The sequence below is a fragment of the Palaemon carinicauda genome, chromosome 27 (genome assembly GCF_036898095.1).
Source record: "Palaemon carinicauda isolate YSFRI2023 chromosome 27, ASM3689809v2, whole genome shotgun sequence".
NCBI classification, from domain to species: Eukaryota; Metazoa; Arthropoda; class Malacostraca; order Decapoda; family Palaemonidae; genus Palaemon; species Palaemon carinicauda.
This window is the reverse complement of record NC_090751.1, coordinates 37,441,506-37,463,245: the sequence shown is the minus strand read 5'-3', so window position 1 is coordinate 37,463,245 and position 21,740 is coordinate 37,441,506. Positions and strand designations below refer to the sequence as shown.

The 21,740-nt window shown below is 39.3% G+C and overlaps 2 protein-coding genes across 2 annotated transcripts in view; one reads left to right on the top strand and one right to left on the bottom strand.

Moving 5' to 3' along the window:
• LOC137620694 (trypsin-like) overlaps positions 1-21,740 on the bottom strand; it is a 98,548-nt gene that overhangs the window by 25,584 nt on the left and 51,224 nt on the right. The gene's annotated exons all lie outside the window — the stretch shown is intronic.
• The window catches only part of LOC137620692 (oocyte zinc finger protein XlCOF22-like), a 33,755-nt gene continuing 21,825 nt past the window's right edge, over positions 9,811-21,740 (top strand). Inside the window, exon 1 of the mRNA XM_068351039.1 lies at positions 9,811-9,871. The gene's annotated coding sequence lies outside the window, so the exon portion shown is untranslated. The remainder of the gene's footprint in view (positions 9,872-21,740) is intronic.

The following is a 21,740-nucleotide window of genomic DNA, read 5'->3' as shown; positions in this document are numbered from 1 at the left end:
TTTGACAGAATGAGGTATAAAATACGTTTACTGTATATAGTTACTCTTATAAACGCGATCCAAGAGAAAACGGGGAATGAACAATTAAGAAACTAGAGCGAAAGCATAAGAAAAATATGTGCATTGGAAGCGAATTCTAGAATTACTGTATTAGAATCTGGCGGTTACATTCCGATGCTCAAGTAGTGGAACTTCCACGCGACCGGCAATATTAGGGGAAAACCTAAACTAGTCGAATCAGTGCTTTGTTTGTGTCAGATTTTTACCAAAGCAAAAAGAAATATTTGGTAATAAGTCTATGTTTACAGCATTATCTCTCTCTCTCTCTCTCTCTCTCTCTCTCTCTCTCTCTCTCTCTCTCTCTCTCTCTCTCTCTCTCTCTCTCTCTCTCTCTCTCATGTATATATGTATATACAGTATATGTATATATATTTATACATATATAATATATATATATATATATATATATATATATATATATATATATATATATATATATATATATATATATATATATATATATATATATATATATATATATGTGTGTGTGTGTGTGGGTGTGTATGTATAAATGTACTTTAATATACTGTATACAATATACATATACTGCATGCATGTGTGTGATGTAATGTAAATACATTAATATATATGTATATATACATGCATATCTATCTATCTATCTATTCATTTATATATATATATATATATATATATATATATATATATATATATATATATATATATATATATATATATTTATATATGTGTATGTGCACAGTTTAAACCAGTACTTTTATATAAAAGATCTTTACTCCTTACTGATTACCTGTTTCGGAGCAAAAAAAAATATACCCCTCATCATCGGGTCTCACAAAAACAATCTAAAATTAAGGGAGAAAAAAATTAGGCCTACTAATATAAAGTTTTTTGATCACCACTATAAATTACTAACAGTAAACAAAATCATAAACAGATAAAGTTGAATAAATGTACTGTATACAGGAAAAGTGGAGATTCTGATAAAATACAACTCCAAAGAAAGTGTTAAAAGAAGTCAGGAAGAGAACATAAGGATGGTTTCACCCTGGAGTGGTGGTGCTCTCTCTCTCTCTCTCTCTCTCTCTCTCTCTCTCTCTCTCTCTCTCTCTCTCTCTCTCTCTCTCTCTCTCTCTCTGTTTATATATATATATATATATATATATATATATATATATATATATATATATATATATATATATATATATATATATATATATATATATATATATATATATATATATATAATATTATGTGTGTGTGTCTAGCGATCTTTTTTTGGATCGATCAACAGCTAAGAACTTGGTTAACAGGTTTAGTCAAAAGGGGCATACGCGAACTCTGGAACTCCAATTTGGGATCTGAATGGACTGCCGTTGCACCACAGAGTACCAGAGAAAACTATCGATGGTTAATTGGTTGGTTTACAACAAGTCAGCCTTATGTCTATACACTTCCATTGCCGTCTCAATATATTGAGATGGCAATGACACATCTCGGTCTAAGACTCCAAGCTATAAACATATATGTATATATATATATATATATATATATATATATATATATATATATATATATATATATATATATATATATATATATATATGTGTGTGTGTGTGTGTGTGTGTGTGTGTGTGTGTGTGTGTGTGTGTGTGTGTGTGTGTGGTGTGTGTGTGTGTGTGTATTTATAGTCTGGTAAGATCTGTGAAAGGAAGTAGGACACCTTGTGTGGACCTCCAGATTCTGCCAGTTCAAACAATAACAAATTCTATATTGCACATTCTTCTTGTGTTTTCTTTATGTTCTTACTGCCTACCGTGAAATATTTTTCATTTACTCTTCGACCATAAATTAAGTTTCCTTTTTTCTAGTAACGTTGAGAGTTGCTCATATGAATTTTAAAATATTTCATAAGAACAATAGTTGCCTTATTCATCGTCTTTGTACCACCGTCTTGACGTTGGAAAATACAGGGAAATGGACTATCAATTTTTTTTCCTTCATGTTTGACAACATACTAGTTGTTTGTATGTATACAAAAACACAACTATAACACAATACGTCGGTATAAAAGTACTATAAATACATTCACGAATTTTTAAGATAAGAGTCTAGAGGGACATGGTATATTTCGTATGACTAAACATTAATAAAAACTAAACTCAATTCTGAATCTTATCATCATCAACAGGAAAAAAATAAACCTTCGTGTGGCTACGGAAGTAGTTATTAACATCCGGATAATCACTTCTTTTGTGAGTATTTATTACTTTTTTCTGCGTCTGGTCTCAAGACAGACGTTATGGTTGACGGTATTTACGAGATAGTAGGAAAACCAGGAGTAGTGTTAATTTACAGAGAAGATGGGTGGAACATTGATCTTGGGAGCAACGGTCCCTCCAAAAGGATTCTGCTTTGGTACACAGATGGCGTTACTACACAAACCATCAATTACATCCGGCAAGTGTGAAACCAAGCGTGAAAATATAGATCATCAATGGTGATTTACAGTATTATCATTAGAATAGCTAATGCAAACATAAGATGGCTTCAATATCATATGTAAAAATCACATTTGAAAAGAATGAAACAACGGAAGAGATAAAGGAGATGATTTATTATCATTGGAATGACCACTGCACCAACAGAAAGTAAATCAAATATCTTACATAGAAATCATTAATGGAAAAAAATGCCTTTGTATAAGAAAATACTAAAACACATCCCTGCATTCACTCCCTCAATCGAGAACTAATATCAAAATACTGAAAAAGAGGATAAGGGATTGATTAAACGCTACTGCGTATTATTCTGGGAAATCCTACTTTTGAGATAAGTGGTCTTAGGGACTCGTGCAGCGGATGACGTCACGTAACCTTCGAATACGGAGAACAAGGGAAAGATGCATCAGATCATTACACTCATATGGATGCAATGGTTTTTTTCTGTTTTCTATACGGGTATGTTCATTGTATATGCAGATAACGTAAAGCATAAAAGCTAACGAAGATAATGCTCCTGATTAAGAGGAAAGCGCCAAATACATGTGAAATAAATAAAACTAAGTCTTTGTTAAGTCCTTCAACAATCACCGTGAATATCTATCACCATCCACTATTTCAATAACTTGAAAAAGAATGTTATCTACTTCAAATAATATAAACATGCACAGACAGACATAAATAAACTAATGGTAAAACTGCGTCATCTATGTTAGGATATTAAAACTGGAAATTCCAGGATCACTCTGCTCATTATCAAGCAAAATCTTGATATAAAATTCTAATAGAAAAACAGCAATTGAGTAATCTTAGAAAGATTATAATAACGTTCCTTTTGCAACTGCTACTGGCAATAGGGGAAAACTATAAGTGCATAACATTGCTTATTGACTCGGCAAGTACCTGACTCCGCACAAGAGCAAAACCAAATTGATACAGATTTTACCCAAAATCTAGCCTTCCATGCTATCGTTAGAGTGCCTTCCACTATTACCTAAATATTCTCCATCTCGACGGTTATTGATATGTTCATAGTATCATGTGTAGATTACTCTTATTTTTGTTAGTCATTATTCATATTTAGAACAGTTTTCTCCTTTACATTTTTCCCTTTAAAATTTGTATTGTACGTCTTTACACTTTACAGTTTATTTCATAGATGTCTACTCATTTAGACTGAGGATAACAATAATAATGCTCACAATAACAAGAAAATTTTTACGGGCTGCCTTAGTTTAAGAGTCTGTCTTGCTATATGCAAATCATTCTAAAACGAACGAAAGAAACAAGAACAAAAACATTACTACTATTAACTATTATAATTTTTATTATTATCTTTATCGAAAAGTTGTCAATTGTAAGCTTCTCCTTGAATTTCATTAATTGAAGACAATGGTGGTTCGCAATTGATGGTAATGTGGTGCATTTTAAGAGATTTTGCACTGGTACGTAAAATGAATAGTTGCTAACTTCATCTTGCAATGAAATATGAAATAGATATATTAGTGAATAAATGGGGAAATTGATAATTGAATTGGAAAATGAACAAAAAAATAGATATATTAGTGAATAAATGGGAAAATTGATAATTGAATAAGCAAATGAACAAAAAAATAATTCAAATAAAATCTTTAGCTAAATAAACTATAACAGTAATTGAAGGGTTAATTAAAACCATGCCATATCTAGCTTCATCTTTGTGGTATTCAAAAATAAAATGGAGATAATTTGGATATCCGATACATTGATAATAGTCTGGCTCTCATGATTCAATAATATTATATAGTGGTGTTGCAAAGATTATTTTTCAACGCGAATTTTCATCATGTATTAATTCACTTTAATGCTATAATCTAGTCTCCTAAATAGCTATATCCATAAACACGAATTTCACATTCACTCCAAACAATCGCCATAACTTAAAGTTTAGGTTAATTCACTAACAGCAAAATTATCTCGACAATTACTGTTTATATTGTATGTCCCATCTATTTGACGGAAGAGAGTGGGCGTTGCACGATTAGAAGGTAATTGGTTCTACTCATGTTATCCTGGAATACCGGAAATAAATGGGAAGAGTCCTGGGCTGAGAAGCCACTTAAGCTTGGTGCAGTATTATCTATGTAGAATTTCCGCCTCTGGGCACGAGAGTGTAACAAAGCCTAATGGAAAATCAGTTGGAAGGGAGTTCGAGATCCACCCACACTCGGTAGTTTCTAGCAGTGTCTGCAACCTCACCATCCTGGTGGGCTAGGGATATGCGGTTTAGAAAAGCCAATAGGTCTATCTGCTGAGTCATCAGCAGCCATTACCTGGACCTCCTTGTTCCTAGCTTGGTGAAGTGGGAACTTGGATGCTGATCATTTGTCTATAATAGATAGTTAGCTGCTGGTATTATCCTGTCCCTTGCCTCTGCCATTCACGAGTTACCTTTAAACCTACGCAGTCAGGTAAGGGAGGATCTACAGAAATCTTATGTTATTCTTGAAAAGAAATAAAACTTCTAACTTCGATTACTTTTCTTGTTCATCCTACCGGGCGTCGAACAGATGTTGAAAAAAGAAGAATGTTGTAAATTCGTTTCATCTTGTTTGGAAATTTGACAGTTTTATTTTGTAATTCTCTATAACAATGCTGTGAAAATTGTTATATTACGTTGTGCATTGCCTCTTAATATGTCATATTGAAAAATTGTTTTTTGGTAAAAAAAAAAAATGACTTGTTATATCAACTTGACACTCATTTGAATGACGAAAATATGTTTGAATTTTTTTCTTCTCAAATCTTACCTTTTAGCTATAGCCTTAATTTTCCTTCGAAATATTCTAAATTCTTAATATCTTTGTAAGGATTATACCCCTTTCCGAACGAATTTAAGCAACACAACGATTTGAACCTTTCTAGATGCGACCAAGCGTGGAAACAGCTGAATCGAAAAAATATCAATCTATCTATCAGGCGCTCATTCTTGTATGATTATAATGTTTTCTATGACAGAATTTACTAGCTATATACAAGAAACTGCGAATCTATTTTATAATAACAGACTAAGGTATAACTTACAAAAGTTCTGGTTCAAATACCATTTTCTATAATAAAGTAAGCTTTACTTTTAAGAAAACTTAAATCTAAGTAGGACGGGGTTAAATAAATGAGAAAAAATGTAATAGTAGTTTTAAAGAGTTACATATGGTCAACGGATGTAAAATCAACATTTAAAGTGAGAATTATTTAAGCAATACCAAATATCTGGCCTGCAGCGTTTGCAGAATATGGTGAAAATGTTTCTAGGAGATTTATCAGAAAAAATGGTGGTTGAGGAACACATAGCGTTACTGATAGGGTTGAGTCATTAGAGTAAACGGAAATTGCGAGAATTGTTGGAATGTGTTTGTATAGTCTTTTTTGGAATAAAAATGGTTTTCAATGAAGAATACTCAAAAATATCTGCAAATGAGACAATTACCAGGGAAGTGCTAGTTAGATAGTACGTTATTACACGATAAAGGGAAGAGTAATCTGGTTGATGTAATGGGAGAGGAATTGTAAATATATCTAATCACAGTTTATTGGAATAAACTTTCAAAATACAGCAGTGAAAGCTGGGGAAGAAGGATTAAAACCCTATTGCAAATTAATATAATTAAGAAAATTTTGATAAAAATTTGGACATATTAGGAGAATACGTGAAAATGGTGATAAGGATAAGGACACCGCTGAGAAAGGAGTATATGAGGATAGCGTCACAGACTGAGCAAGGGGTGTTTGTATGAGAGAGAGAGAGAGAGAGAGAGAGAGAGAGAGAGAGAGAGAGAGAGAGAGAGAAATATACAATATATATATATATATATATATATATATATATATATATATATATATATATATATATATATATATATATATATATATATATGTGTGTGTGTGTGTGTGTGTGTGTGTATGTATGTATGTATGTATAACAGCTTTAAAGAAGATAAGAATAATACTAAGCACTAAAAGGAGGATAAGAAGTTGCTTTAAAGGGGAGTAACGAAGAGAGAAAGTTTTACAGAACATAGACCTCAGATTAGAATTATGGAGATAAAGATGTGCTTGCAATGAATTTATGCGTAGTCTGCTATTTTGAGATTTATTACGAGAGGATTACAAAAAAAGACGCAGAGTTGATGACATAAAAGTAAAAGTTATAAATACAAGAAATTGAGAATCCTTCTGGAAACGTCTGATAAGGATATATTGGAAACAGCTAAGAGGTTCAGAATCAAGAGATGCCATATGCTGATGGAGTTAACGTCAGATGCTGTGATAAGGTGTCGAAAGTGTAACAACGTGCCTGATCAAGGAACCTGAGGTAAGGTACGACCCTGTAGTAAGAAAAGGTTGCAAAGGATTGGGGGAGAGGAAAGAAGTTTTTGTTCGTTTGTATAGGGGTAAACTTTTTATGGTAGACTTCAGGCATTATAAGGTCAAACCATTACTGAACACAAATGGGAATGTGCATGGTAGGATGTTAACGGAAAATGCAAGAGAGCACATGATTCTGGATAGGGAAAGACTAGTGTAAGTTCAAACAAGGGAAACGTGGTGTAGATAAACTATTTATTGATAAACTGGAAAGTATAGAATTTTGCTTAGTAAAGTGTAATTGGCATTTAAAGGGTAAAGGGTCTCTCTTTTATGGCAGGGGAAATGGATAGTAACTGCCCTGGCAGGACAATGTCCTAGAGACTGACCATATATAACATATGGATCAACGCACAAGCTCCCTCTCCACTCAAGCTAGAAGTCTAAGAATAGGGAGAGCTAGGCAATGGCTGCTGATTACCTAGCAGGTAGACCTATAAGCTCCCCCCCCCCACAGTATAGCAAATCGTTGGGCAGGGACATTTCCAATAGAACTGAAGGGCTGAAAACAGAATAAGTCATTATATTTTAATATAACTACCAACCACTGTCCTGTATCAAAAACTATCTCTCTCTCTCTCTCTCTCTCTCTCTCTCTCTCTCTCTCTCTCTCTCTCTCTCTCTCTCTCTCTCTCAGCATGTACCAAATTGCTAAAATTTCTTTAAATATGGAAAAATGCATTCCTAAACAAGTGAGCAAGTCCTGAACGCGGACATGGTCCTCGTAGAGGACATACCTCCGCCAAGGTGACCTAGAGCGCCATATGTCCTAGAATCATGAATTGATGTGACTTCGACCTTCACATGACCTTGACCTTCACGTGACCTTCAAGTGACCTTGACCTTCACGTGACCTTGACCTTCACATGACCTTGGCTTCAAGTGACCTTGATCTTCAAATGTACTTGACCTTCACGTGACCTTGACCTTCAGGTGACCTTGACCTTCACGTGACCTTGACCTTCACGTGACCTTGACCTTCAAGTGACCTGCTTGACTTTTGACCTTCAAGTGATCTTTGTTCATTTGCCACTGATACTTAATATGACATTGATATAATGCACCAATATGACCTTGACCTTTGACCTTTATAAATTTGAACATCACCCATGGGTTGCGCCTGGACTAGGACTTCCCTGTTGGCTTATGCAAAAGTCAGTGCTTTATTTCTGTCTCTTGATATGGCCACTTATGTCATAGTGACACCAGTGACCCCTGTGACCTTGACCTTGGGGTGACCTTGACCAAAATTTAATCAGTTCTTCCATACACATTGGGGAACTACTTGGCCAAGTTTGAAGTGATTCCGTGTAGAAATGTGGCCTCTACGTTGTCCACAGACAGACAGACAAACAGAGAAACAAACAAACAAACAAACAAACAAACAAACAAACCGAACCGAAAACATAACCTCCTGGCGGAGGTAATAAAAAAGGGATTCCACAAATTTGCCATTAACAGGATATGAAATGTATTGGCGACCCATAAATCCTAAGTATTACGTATCTTTTATTTCTTAATTAGCAATTAACACCCCAATATTATGGTCAAAATCCCAAGATCTTGGAAAAAGTACAAAATAGCAGGTAACACTGCCAATATCTTTCTGAAACGTGATCCGGAAAGTCAAAACCCCTTTCAAGATAACTGTGATAAACGAGTGGGGCCGTATAGCATACCATTGTAACAGATATCTAGTCTAACCTAAAACTGCTTCTATTGTCAGAAGGTGGAGTCTTTAGAAATTAACGTAATGATCATGAAACTGAATAATTTACTTTTTATAAGATTTTGTAAGGTTTACTAACTGTTCAAGACTTCAATACATAAAAATAAGATATAGTGAATTAATCTCATGCGCTCCAAACATTTATATGCGGAAATGGACGGAGTAGTAACAAATATTGATCATGGGTACAAATGCCTATTTTATAATGAACCAGTGAAAATTATAGCACTAAAATAATTTAAAAAAAATATTTCAAATGATTCAACATTGCTATTATAAGTTAGGATTAAATTTGGATGATGCTAATTGTCTTGTGGTTACACAGATTTTACAAGTAAGTAACATTATGTTCATTATCAAATAGGGTTATATCTTTGTTTTTACCGACTTTGATTGATTACATATTGTTTCAGTTTACTCTTAATGGTGTAGCAAAGCTTCGTTTGGAGCGAATTACGTGATCAGATCAATAGTAAACAGCAAAGAATATTTCTTAATGTTTATAGTGCACCACGATACATGAATTGACGGGCACTACGTTGCTGGGTAGCTTTTTCCCTCAATTAGAATAAATATTAAGTTTTGTCTAGTCTTTGCTATATTCTATAGCCAAAGTATTCCATTCTGTCCTTTGCTATTAAAATACCAACATTAATTAAAATGCAATATGAGACTTTCAATTTGTAACACTAATCACAATATAATTATATTATGGATCGAACAGTTTACAAAAATACGTAGTATGGCTAACGGTGACATATTTTTACAAATGCGCATGTAAAGAGGATGGTGCTTTGTGCATATACAGGGCCTGATAATTTTGATATAACCGTAAAGGAAGGAGCATCCTGTCATGTCATTTGAAATACTGTTATCCAAGGAGTAACATTAAAGAGTGAACTAAAGCATTACTGGAAATAAACTTCTAATGTATTTATATATTGTAATTAAAGTAAATCTTAAACTACAGAGGATTAAGATTGTCCTGCTAAATCCTTCCATTTAGATTGTTTTTATAAATAAATAAAAACGAATAAAAACGGTGTTATACAAATAACCATGGTAAACACCGTAGGTTTGTCAATTTGAACCGTAGAAACTGTGCCATCTACCGTCCGAGAAGGTAACTACTCGATGTAAACAAAGCTAGAAATATCGACCGGAGAATATACAGACCTTTTGCCTTACTATCCGGTGCCTCGTAAGCCCAATTTTATTATTTTATTTATGTCTAAAGCTAAATTTTCAGTATATTTTGGTGAAATATCGTAGAAATGTCATATTTGTGTTATAAAGTTACGTTAAAAGGCTCTCTATAAGCCAGTATAGACTCAGTAAGGTTTACCCTAGGCATAAAGTCTAAGTTGACTCCCTTGATCTGAACTCTTCAATATTATTTTGTAGTTTTATCGTTATATTTAAAGTATTTAGATTCAGTTATGTACTACAGTTTATGGGACTGAAGTTTTGATTGTAAGATTTTATGTACGGTAAGTAGGTAAGCCTCCCATTTTGAGTTTAGGCCGAGTAATATTTCGTTAGTTAACTAGCTCGCCTAACGTATACCGAGTTAAAACAGTTATTAGTCAGAGTTTTGATATTACTAGTATGGCGTAGTCATTTCTCACCAAGTAAATGTCCTACAATTTTATAAATATTTTTTTTTATGCATTTGTGACCATTATTGTTACTAAATACCACTCGTTTGGGTTTCTCCATCCTCTTCTATCTGACAATTATGTTGGGACCCCAATAGGAAATATTGCTGGGTGTATTAGACAAATCTGTAAGGAGATACATACACAAATCTGAAGTTAACCGATAGGGAAAATACACCAGGATAATTATAGGGTACCTGGTCCTTACCTGATCAGCCAGAAGTCTTCGAAATTATAGGGGTGCATTCTAACCTAATTTAGTACACCGGAGCTTGATGGTTCTCCTCATAACTTCACCTAAAGTGTCATGAGTCATATATAACAGAAACTCACTTTATCCTAACTTTTCATGTCAGGCCTAATTTGTTGTGAGAGCTGCCTTTCCACCCTTTAACATTGAGTCATTAATGTATTTCTTATAGAATGTTTGGGAAGCATAGCTAGAGGGCAAATGTCTATCTGCAAGGGGGCTATTTATGAATGAGAATGGATTTCTTCTAAATTTATAAAGTAGCTTGAGGTTTTAATTTCATATAAAAGTTTTAAAATTGTTATTCTTATTAACACTTACAACACACATTGTAAACCTGAACATAATTGGCGTGAAATTTTGGAACAGTAACCAAACAATTGTAAATACATATTAGGTTTGAATGGTTAGAAACTAGTTAATCTCTGCACAAAATTAAAAATCTTACAACTTCTCAGAAATTGCCAATGATCAACAAGCAGCCATCACTATTCCAAAGAATAATTAACTTTGAATTCAGCAGTACTGTTTAAATTTCAATTGGTAAATAATTAAAATTATTTATGTAGCCGATATATTTTTTAAGGAAGAAAACACCCATATTACCAGCAGCTGGCTTTTCCTCATAGCGAATTCCATGTTGACGAGAAATTAAAGTATCCTACTTTAACCTTTGAATAGCCCAATTCTATCACAGTATGTGGGCTAAAATGGGGGGAAATCTGTTGTATTTTAATTAATACTAATGCAATATGGAGAGTCCAATGCATTTCTGGAGTGGCTATACAAAAGTCTACAATAAGAAAGGCTGTTTGGGGGGATTCCTGCAATGAGTGAAGCTGGAGACTTAGGGATTTGTTACAGTTACTACCAGCACTGTAATTTGTAAGGAAAAGTGGAATCTATTTTTTGTGTTGGGAAGAAAAAAAGGGTAGTTCTACCTGTGACAAAATTATATTACAGTATTGTAAGAGTGGATGCTTTCATTGATATTGTAAAGGGAGAAACTAATTCTTATGAATAAGACATTATACAGTATTTATTTTAATATTCTGAAACTGGTATTTTCTGTCTAATACAAATACTTATAGTTTAGTTGCTCTGTTCTTGGGCAGAAAGGCAAGTACTTTACAGGTACAGTATTATGAATATTTGAATATTAGCTTTCAATATTGCAATTCTCAACTTTGTGAGCAATACAACAGTGATATATATAGACCAATTTGACCAAGCCAGTATGATATTTTCATTTAGTGAGAGCCATAAAGAATATAGCCAGAAAATGTTAAATTGGTTTTATTGTCATTATTTGTGATATTTTGAGAATGTTATATAAATTGTGATGATTTCTGCTTACCAAAATTTTTTTTGTTCCCACATTAACAAACCTCCCATTCTTTACATAGTATATCTCTTTCTGTGAAGCTGGAAGGCAGCCAATAGACAAAAGAAAATTTGAGGTGGCAACCCTACCTTCCAACTGTTGTGGGTCGGTAGGGGGTGTTGGGGGTTACCCCAGCCACCTATCTCTACTCACAGCTCACAGAGCTGCCCCACTTTTCTCTTTTGGCTGGTTGAGATTGGACATGACCGCTCTGCACCTCTTCCCAGGGCTCGCCATCAGACATACAACCATTGCTTTATGCGCTTCCTTTCCCTCTTCAGGTGTGAGTGTGCTCCTTCTGACATAACCATTGTTACCTGTCCTGGCTGTGAAGGTTGCCCTTGCGACTTCTTCATGTCCTCCGTGGACACAGACCCCATCTGCTGTGTCCTGCCTGCCGGGGGCGTCGCTGCAAGCAGGCTTTGCCCTGCAACGAGTGTCGGGAGTAGTCGGCCTCCCAGTGGGAGGAGTTCAGGCGGTGCAGGAAGAAGAAAGCGAAGAGAAATCTTTCTCCCCCGGAGTCTGCCTCTGCAAGGAAAAGAGCTCGGTCTTCTTCTTCCTGCGGCCCTGGATCACTTCCCAAAGCTGCTCCTTGCCCACCTACCTTTGAGTGCCGACCGACTTATTCCTTGGCAACCTAGGGGTACAGTACTGGGGTTGGTTGATGCTTCCCCTAGTAAAGGATCTTCACGTCAAGCCACTGGGGAGCCTTTTTCCCTTGCAGATGTGCTGCAGGCCAGCCATCTTTGGGGATTTTTGCTCCCCCTTCCAAGGAGACTCTTCTGCAACTATTTCAGCGTGGCGCGAGGAGAGAACCGTCCCCTGTGGCAACATCATCATCTGCCTTGGCCCTTTGTGAAGTCCACCTTTCACCCTCTCCTGGCCCTTCTATGCATGGATGTGATTGCTCTCGTTCGCCTCCTACTGACGATGTCCAAGGGCGACATCGCCGCCTAACCGTAACATAAACCTTATTTCTTCCAACAGAGATGGTACGAGCTCTGTTTGCTGCTCTAGCAAGCTGACGAAGTTAGGCAGAACTATCCGAGTGAGCGCAGTGATCCTCCTTCCACGAGCGCTCCACCAGCTCGCCCTTCACGTGGAAGTGTGACAACATCCCGTCCTGTAGCTTTACGTTCACCCAAATCCCGTTTATGAGGTTCAAGAGATCGTTCATGATCCAAGCGTTCGTCCCATGGACGTTCGCATGATAGCGCTATGTGCTCAAACCCTAAAGAACGCAGGTCATCGCAGTCTAGGTGTAAGTCTTCTGGAGAACCCTCGATCTAAGGCAAACCGCTCAAGATCAAGAGCTTCATGCTCAAGCGCAAGTTCCACTTCGCTTTCCTCTTCTAGAGACACACGATCACGGGCATCACACTCGCGATCATGCTCACGGGTTTCGCGTTCACGATCAAGATCATGGGCTTCACGCTCACGATCAAGATCTTGGGCTTCGCGCTCATGATTAAGATCATGAGCTTGCGCTCAAAGTCTCATCCTAAGCACTTACGATCAACACTATTACGATTGCAAGGCAAGCATTCTAGATCACGAGCTAGACGCTCACGATCGAAAGTCTGTCGAGTCTACCTCCAGCGCCTTTCAAAGCCTGGGGTGTCTTTATGAAGCGTTCGCCTACGCAACGCCCCTTTATCGGCTCTGCCGCACCCAAATGTTCTCCCACCCAGCGTGTTGCCCCCACTCGGAGGCTCCCAGCCCCCCATCTTCAAGTGTGAAGAATGCCCCTTCAGCCCAAGAGCTCCAGAGGCCTTTTACATCTCGCTTGCCTTCATTTGCGCGCGAAAGTGACTTCTGCTCACAATTCGCACGCCATTGGGCGCGAATCTCTTGATTCCGTGCTGAGTCGCGCACAATCCACGAGTTGTTGAGAGTAAAGCGCCTCCTCCAGTAAAGTCCAACTGCTGAACAGGCGAGCGTCTCACAGACTGGAGCCAAGGTTTCGCATGCTAGTGAGGATCAAACTCACTCCTACAACATCCTCCACTATTGACAGCTCTAGCAGCAGGCCAGCCCCTTTTTCCGAGGGCTTTAAGGAACCTCCCAACAAGTACGCTAATGTTTCTTTCTCTCCTGATCGTCCAGTGCACATCACCTAAGAGCATCTCATGATGCCTAAGAGACTTCCTCAACCAGAAGCCAGCCCCTTGGAACAACATCCTAAGAGGCGGTCTTCTCCTCTAGGACTCCCCAAGGAAGTTCCCGACTTGTTTTGGGCTGGAGAGCTCCTTTCCTGGTCTGACACCTAGGTGTCCTCTCTGCAAAAGTTGCTGAGGTTGCCCGTTCCACCTGCCCAACCTCCTCCTCGTCCACGAGCGACTCCTTGTATACCTCTGGACAAGTCACCCTCGTCCTCGGTGACATTCCTTCTGACCCGAGGATAAGGTCTGCTCAGAGCTCTGTTCCTCTGCTGTTTAGATCAACACCACCTCGATCTAATGCCAACAATATACAGGGCTCTGCAGATGACCCACTTACCGGATCTCTCCCTTTAACAACGGTCAAGTCAGGTGACAAGATGACAGCCAAGCAGAGAAGGAGGATGAAGTGTTAACACCACCATACGCAGATACCATCCATCCGCGTACTAGCAGGGACATTGGTTCTCCTCGGAAGACTACCATCCACCCCTTCCACCTCAAACCCATTGAAGTTGTTCCTCCAGATTGACGCCCTATATCTCTCCTCGAGGAGGAAGAGATCACAGCTCCCAAACCACAGAATCCTAAGGAACTGCAAGTTTCTTTGGAAACTACAGGTGAGGAGAAACATTTTTCTCCTAAGAAGGAATGTAAAGATTACAAAACAGTTCCGAAGAATTCCAAGGTGAGGGAAGCTCGGAGACAGGAACAGGCGAAGGGGTCTCCCGAGGCAGGGCCATCTCAGGTTCCAGATGACGACTTTGACCTATGCCAGGCTTTCTCAGATGAAAGTCCAGAGGTAGACGAATTTAGGGACACTGACAAAGAATTCCTCCCTAAAGCGGCGAGTCCATAATTCCACTCTGAAGCCGAGCGCAAAGAGTCGGAACATGCCTTCTGGCAGGTCGTTGCGTGCATGAGGACCTTCAACAAGTTGTCGGATCCTTGCTCTGCACCACAAGAAGGCAAGGAGATGGTTCTGCATCAGATCCTTGGATCCCAGAAACCACGTAAGACCAGTGGAGCTCTTCCCTGGTCAAAAGGTCTAAAAGCAGCCAGAAGAAAAGCTATCTCTCAGATGGCAGGAACCTCTAGCTCTCTTAAAGCAGGGTCTTCCACTTAATCTTTGCCTCTTTCTTCTGTCTGGTATCCATACCTTGGAATTCCTTTCGCACCACGCAGTCAACTTGTGGGAGAATGCGATTCTTAAGCAAAGGGAAACAGTGATAGGAAGATTCCAAAGGCAGATGCCAAAAAGGAGGTGGCGCACTGTCAGAACTTGACCCTTGAGGGACCTTCCCTCTTCAATCCTGAAGAGGTAAAACAAACAGCTGACAGGTGGATAAAATCCTCCAAGAATTCTCTCCCCCATAGAGCTATAACTCAAGGTCATCAGTTTTGGCCTTATGGAAGCACTCCTCAGCCTCCCCAGAGATCAGTCCAGCTCTTCCCGTCCCTTGACTTCCAAGATTAGGATGTCTTAGAAACCCTTTCAGTTTAAGGACCAGGTAGTAGGTTGGCTAGGGCACCAGCCACCCGTTGAGATACTACCGCTAGAGTTGAGGCCGATTCACACGACCTGTTTTTTTTCCGACAGGTTGGCCGTCGGTTAAGCGGCGTCTAACTTTCTTACGTATATTCAAATGCAATTGTTCATACGACCTGTTAGGCTGACGGCGACCATCGGTCGTCCGCCGTCCGAGTCGGCTCGGCTTCCTTTCCAAGTAACCTCAGCCAGTTTGATTGCCGTTACCCACCCGTCCCAAACAATGGGTTGATGATGTTTCGTGTGAACGAGGACCTGTATCGTATCCGTTCATTTCGTGGCCTACAACCCCGACTTTTCCTCATAGTATAGTCCAAAAAAATTAAGAGTTAGTTTGTTGTTGACACCATGTATGAGAGGTTAATTGAACTTGTTCAAGGGTATGAGGAGATGTTTGACAGGGCAAACAAGATGCATTGAAATAATTTACTTAAAGAAAAGATATGGAAAATGACTGGAGAGGCATTAAATAAAACAGGTGAATTTATCATAATATTAATATTTTTGGCATGGTGCATAAAGTATAATGAAGTTGCATAACAGTTATTGTAATTTACTCGGTCCTTACGTGACAGTCTAAGTAAACAATGAAAACCGAGCGTGGGTAAACGGATAGGGACCGCCTCGTGTGTATATAAAACATTTCGAGGCAGTTAGCCACTCCAAAAATCAAACCATTGTTCTCTAGTCTTGGGTAGTGTCATAGCCTCTGTACCATGGTCTTCCACTGTCTTGGGTTAAAGTTCTCTTGCTTGAGGGTATACTCGGGCACACTGTTCTATCTCGTTTCTCTTCCTCTTGTTTTGTTAAAAGTTTTCATAGTTTATATAGGAAATATTTATTTAAATGTCATTGTTCTTGAAATATATTATTTATCCTTGTTTCCTTTCCTCACTGAGCTAGTTTCCCCATTAGGGCCCCTGGGCTTATAGCATCTTGCTTTTCCAACTAGGGGTGTAGCTTAGCAGGTAATAATAATAATAATAAAGGTGGGAAGTTCTTCAGAGGAAGGAAGGTGGTATAGGAGGCAGTTTAGGTTGCTGCTCCCGCTAGGGCAATCCTCTCATCAAACCACCAATGGGAGGATGCCTGTAACACCTCTGGCAAAGGTGGCAGCGTCACAGGGCCGATCCCTGGACTATCGGAGTGGTCAGTTCAGGATATCGCGTCCCTTTCATACAATCTCCCCCTCTTGTGACTGAATCCAAATCCTTTAAGCTCCTATGCGAAGGGATCAGAAAAGGAGCTGGCCCTCCTAGCTGAAGTCCAGACCATGCTGCAGAAGGGCGCTCTCCAAGAGTTCTCGGACAGGTCTCTAGCCTTCGACAGCGGTTTTTTTCTGGTGAAAAAGGTAACTGGAGGATGGAGACCAGTCATAGATCTCTCACCCCTGGACAAGTTTGTTCTTCAAACTCCGTTCATTATGGAGACGGCAGACACGGTCATTCAAGCAGTAAAATCAATGGACTTCTTGTGCCCATTGGATCTCCAGGACACATGCTTCTAGATCCCAATCCATCTTTCTTCAAGGAAGTATCTAAGGTTCATACACAGAAGACACTATCAATGCAAGGTCATTCAAGCAGTAAAATCAATGGACTTCATGTGCCCATTGGATCTCCAGGACACATGCTTCTAGATCCCAATCCATCTGTCTTCAAGGAAGTATTTAAAGTTCATACACAGAAGAAGATACTATCTGTTTTAGTCTCTCAACAGCATCCCAGGTCTTCACCAGGGTGTTCACCTTAGTGTTAGCATGGGCTCACAAGAACAGCATCGTCTCCTAAGATACCTAGAAGACTGGCTAGTTCTGGCAGACTTGAAGGTGACCCTTTTCTTCATCATTGAGATAGTCTTCTAGAGTTTTGTCAGGATCTGGGGATCATGATAAATCTCAAGTCATCATTGCTTCCATCACAGAGAATAGTGTACCTTGATATGTTAATAGACACCATGATACAAAAAGCCTTTCCATCAGACGATAGTGTACACAAACTGAGAGAAGTAGCTCGTCCCTTCCTCAGACGAGAAGACATGCCAGCTCGATAGTGGTTGTGCCTCCTAGGCCATCTAACCCCCCTGATCTGTCTTGTTCCCAACGGTTGCCTCAGGATAAGATCCCTCCAATGGCATCTCAAGTCCTTGTGGAATCAGCACACCAGGTCCCACGACACCTTAGTGCCAATGGCCAAGGAACAACTAAAGGACCTGCAATGGTGGGTGGTAGAGGAGAATCTCTGCAATGGCCAAGATCTTCTTGTCCCACCTCCGGACTTGTTGCTTTTCACAGACGCATAAAAAAAGGGGGGGGGGGGCACTTTCTGTACCACAAGATCTCAGGCCTTTGGTCCGAATCCGAAAGGTACCAGCACATAAATCTCTGAAGAAATGAGAGCAGCCTTCCCAGCTCTCAAACAGTTCCAAGATTTGCTGGCGGGTCACTCGATGCTGTTGATGAGCGACAACACCACAGTATTGGTTTACATAAAGAAACAAGGCGATACCTTTTTGCAGCAACTATGCCATCTTGCAGTAGAGATACTAAGATGGGCAGAAGATCATTCGTTAACACTATCAGCTCGCTTCATTCCAGGCAAAAGGAGTATGCTCGCAGACAATCTGAGCAGAGCGACTCAGATAGTGGGTTACGAATGGTCTTGGAATCCTCTGTATAACCAACAAAGTCCTGACTTTGTGGAGTTCCCCGACTGTGGACCTGTTCGCAACATCCCTGAACTTCAGGCTCCCGCTTTACTGTTCCCCAGGTCCGGACCCTCAGGCTCTATGGCAGGATGCATTCCAACAACGGTGGGACAACATCGACGTGTATGCCTTTCCCCCATTTTGTCTGATGAGAGGCTTGCTCAACAAGACCAGAGCATCCAAAACTCTAATGATGACCCTCATAGCTCCACTTTGGCATCATGTAAAATAATCCCAGACCTTCTGCAACTGGTAGTAGATCAGCTGAGAGAAATTCATCCACGTCCAGATCTACTCAAACAACCACACGCTAACAATTATCACAAGAATGTAGTCGATTCGACTTTACGCCTGGAAACTATCCAGCGTCTCCTCCCACAGAGGGGCTTTTTGTGACAAGCTGTGAAAAGAATGTCCAAACATCTATGTAAGTCCTCCACGGCAGTGTATCAGACCAAGTGGACAGTCTCTGTGGTTGGTGTCTTAGGATGGGTTACCTCTACCCTCAATGCCACTACAGTATTCCTGTAATAGCCGAGTTCCTTATTTACCTCCAAGAGGAAAAACTCCTTTCAGTTTCAGCAGTGAAAGGCTATCACTCAGCCTTAAGCCTAGCCTTTAAATTGAATGGAGTAAATCTTTCCTCTTCGTTGGAGCTTTCTTTACTCATACGGAGTTACGAGATCACTTGCCTCCCAGTCGGAGATTAGACCTCCTCCTTGGAACGTGGTTCGCGCCCTGAGTTCCTATAAGGGTTCTCCTCACGCACCATTATGCCATGCAACGAACCGTAATCTCACTTTGAAGACGGCGTTCCTACTTGCTTTAGCGTCAGCAGAGTGAGTTAGTGAACTACATGGTCTCTTGTACGACATCGCCCATTCAAGGGGATGGGGGCAAGTGACACTGCTTCGTCCCTGAGTTTATTGCCAAGACTCAAAATCCATCGATCATGGATACTAGATTCATGGCCTCCGGGATAGCGAGTCTCTATACTGTAACCAATGACCCAGATCAACTGTTACTCGCCCAGTAAGGAGTTTGAGATATTATCTTGAATGTACTGCTGGAACAAGACCCCAGCTTTCAGCCTTATTTATAAGTTTGGGCAGAACGAAGAGGAGGGCCACCAAGAACACAATCTCTTCTTGGATTTGTAAATTCATAGAGCTTGTACTCCAACAAGATCTTCCTCCCGCTCGACAACCTAGAGCTCTATGATGTCAGGGGCATCAGCATGTCTCTGGCATTTAAGAGAAACTACTCAGTTTCTCATGTGTTACAAGCAGGTGCGTGGAAGTCGCAAACTACCTTCACCACCCTCTATCTCAAAGACGTGACCTACAGAAGGCTCGATACATTTACAAATGGCCCTGTGGTGGCTGCATAACAAGTGGGTCAAGATAACTCGGGCTCCTTGACGGACAAGCAGCAGATGGTTGAGGGCACTGGTTACCTGGGCTAAGTTTGGGATGAATGGGAATATGCCTGGCTTACCTCTCTTCATTTTCCCCTCTTGGGGGTACAGCTCATTGTGTCCACTGTAAGCTGGCTTCAACCTCTGCAGACAAGAATCACTTCCCTTGTGTATCCAAGTATATGATACATAATGATTAGTTATACTTTTCACGTCCTCAATGTTTCCTCGTGAGGGATCATTGGGAACGTCTTATGCAAGACTCCTGATTTTAGAACTCTACTTACCTAAACGTTGAGATGCTATTTTCTACAAATGCTTTTTCTTTTGCACAGGCTGCAATAGCAAACATATTGTGGTTTTTAGCGAGGTGTCTAGGTTGAACCCAAGATAAAATCTAACATTGTTCTAGGACAACCTGGGTCAATGGCTAGCCAGAAGCTGGACTTCCACCCACCTAAGAGCGAGTCATTTTATGTAAACAACGGTAGATTTGTTAGTGTGGGAACAAATGACAAATTTGGAAATGATTTGTATTTTTCTCTAATACAAACCTGTACAGGTAGTTGTTTACAAAAATTTTCTTGCCATCTCTTGTCCCCTTGAGGTCCTGCCTCCAATCAAAAAGTGAGGCAGCTCTGTGAGCTGTGAGTTAAGATAGGTGGCTGGGATACCCAGCCAGCCACTCCCTACCGACCCACAACAGTGGGAAGGTAGGGTTGCCAACCAGCATTTTCTATACTCACCATAGTGAGTATAGGAATGTGATATCCGGTGTTCCACAGGGTAGTGTTCTTGGCCCATTACTTTTCATACTATATACACATGACATGTGGTTTGGCCTAGAAAATAAGCTTGTTGCATATGCAGATGATGCTACTCTCTTTGCATCAATTCCATCCCCTGAATGTAGATCTGGGGTTGGTGAATCCCTTAATAGAGATTTAGCTAAAATTAGTGCATGGTGCAAATTATGGGGTATGAAGTTGAATCCTAACAAAACTCAAAGTATGATTGTAAGTAGGTCAAGGACGGTGGCTCCTCAACATCCGGATCTCTGTATTGATAATGTTTCTTTAAATTTGTATGACTCTTTCAAAATTTTAGGCGTGATTCTTGACAGCAAATTTACTTTTGAGAAACATATAAGGTCTGTGTCTTCTTTAATTGCACAAAAAATTGGCTTATTGAGAAAGTCTTTTAAGATATTCGGTGATCAATCTATTCTGAAGAAGTGTTTTAATTCTTTTATTCTACCTTGTTTTGAGTATTGTTCTCCTGTCTGGTCTTCAGCTGCTGATTCTCATCTTAATTTGTTGGACAGAAACTTACGGTCTATTAAATTTCTTATTCCTGATCTAGATATTAATCTCTGGCACCGTCGATCAATTAGTTCATTATGCATGTTGCATAAGATTTTTCATAACTCTGACCATCCTTTACATTCAGATCTCCCTGGACAATTCTATCCTGTTCGTAATACTAGGCAGGCAGTTAATTCTAATAGCCAGGCCTTCTCCATCATAAGACTCAATACTACGCAGTACTCTAGAAGTTTTATTCCAGCTGTTACCAAGTTGTGGAATGATCTTCCTAATCGTGTTGTTGAATCAGTAGAACTTCAAAAGTTCAAAGTTGGAGCAAATGCTTTTTTGTTGACCAGATGGACATGAGTCTTTTTATAGTTTATATATGACATTTTTGTTGTTGACGTTGTTAATAGTTTATTTATGATATATCTCTTTTGACATTACTTTTTTTAGAATGACTTATTGTTAATTTGTTCTCTTCAGTTATTTATTTCCTTATTTCCTTTCCTCACTGGGCTATTTTTCCCTATTGGAGCCCCTGGGCTTATAGCATCTTGCTTTTCCAATTAGGGTTGTAGCTTGGATAGTAATAATAATAATAATAATATTGGCTGCCTTCCGAAAGAGAGATCCTATG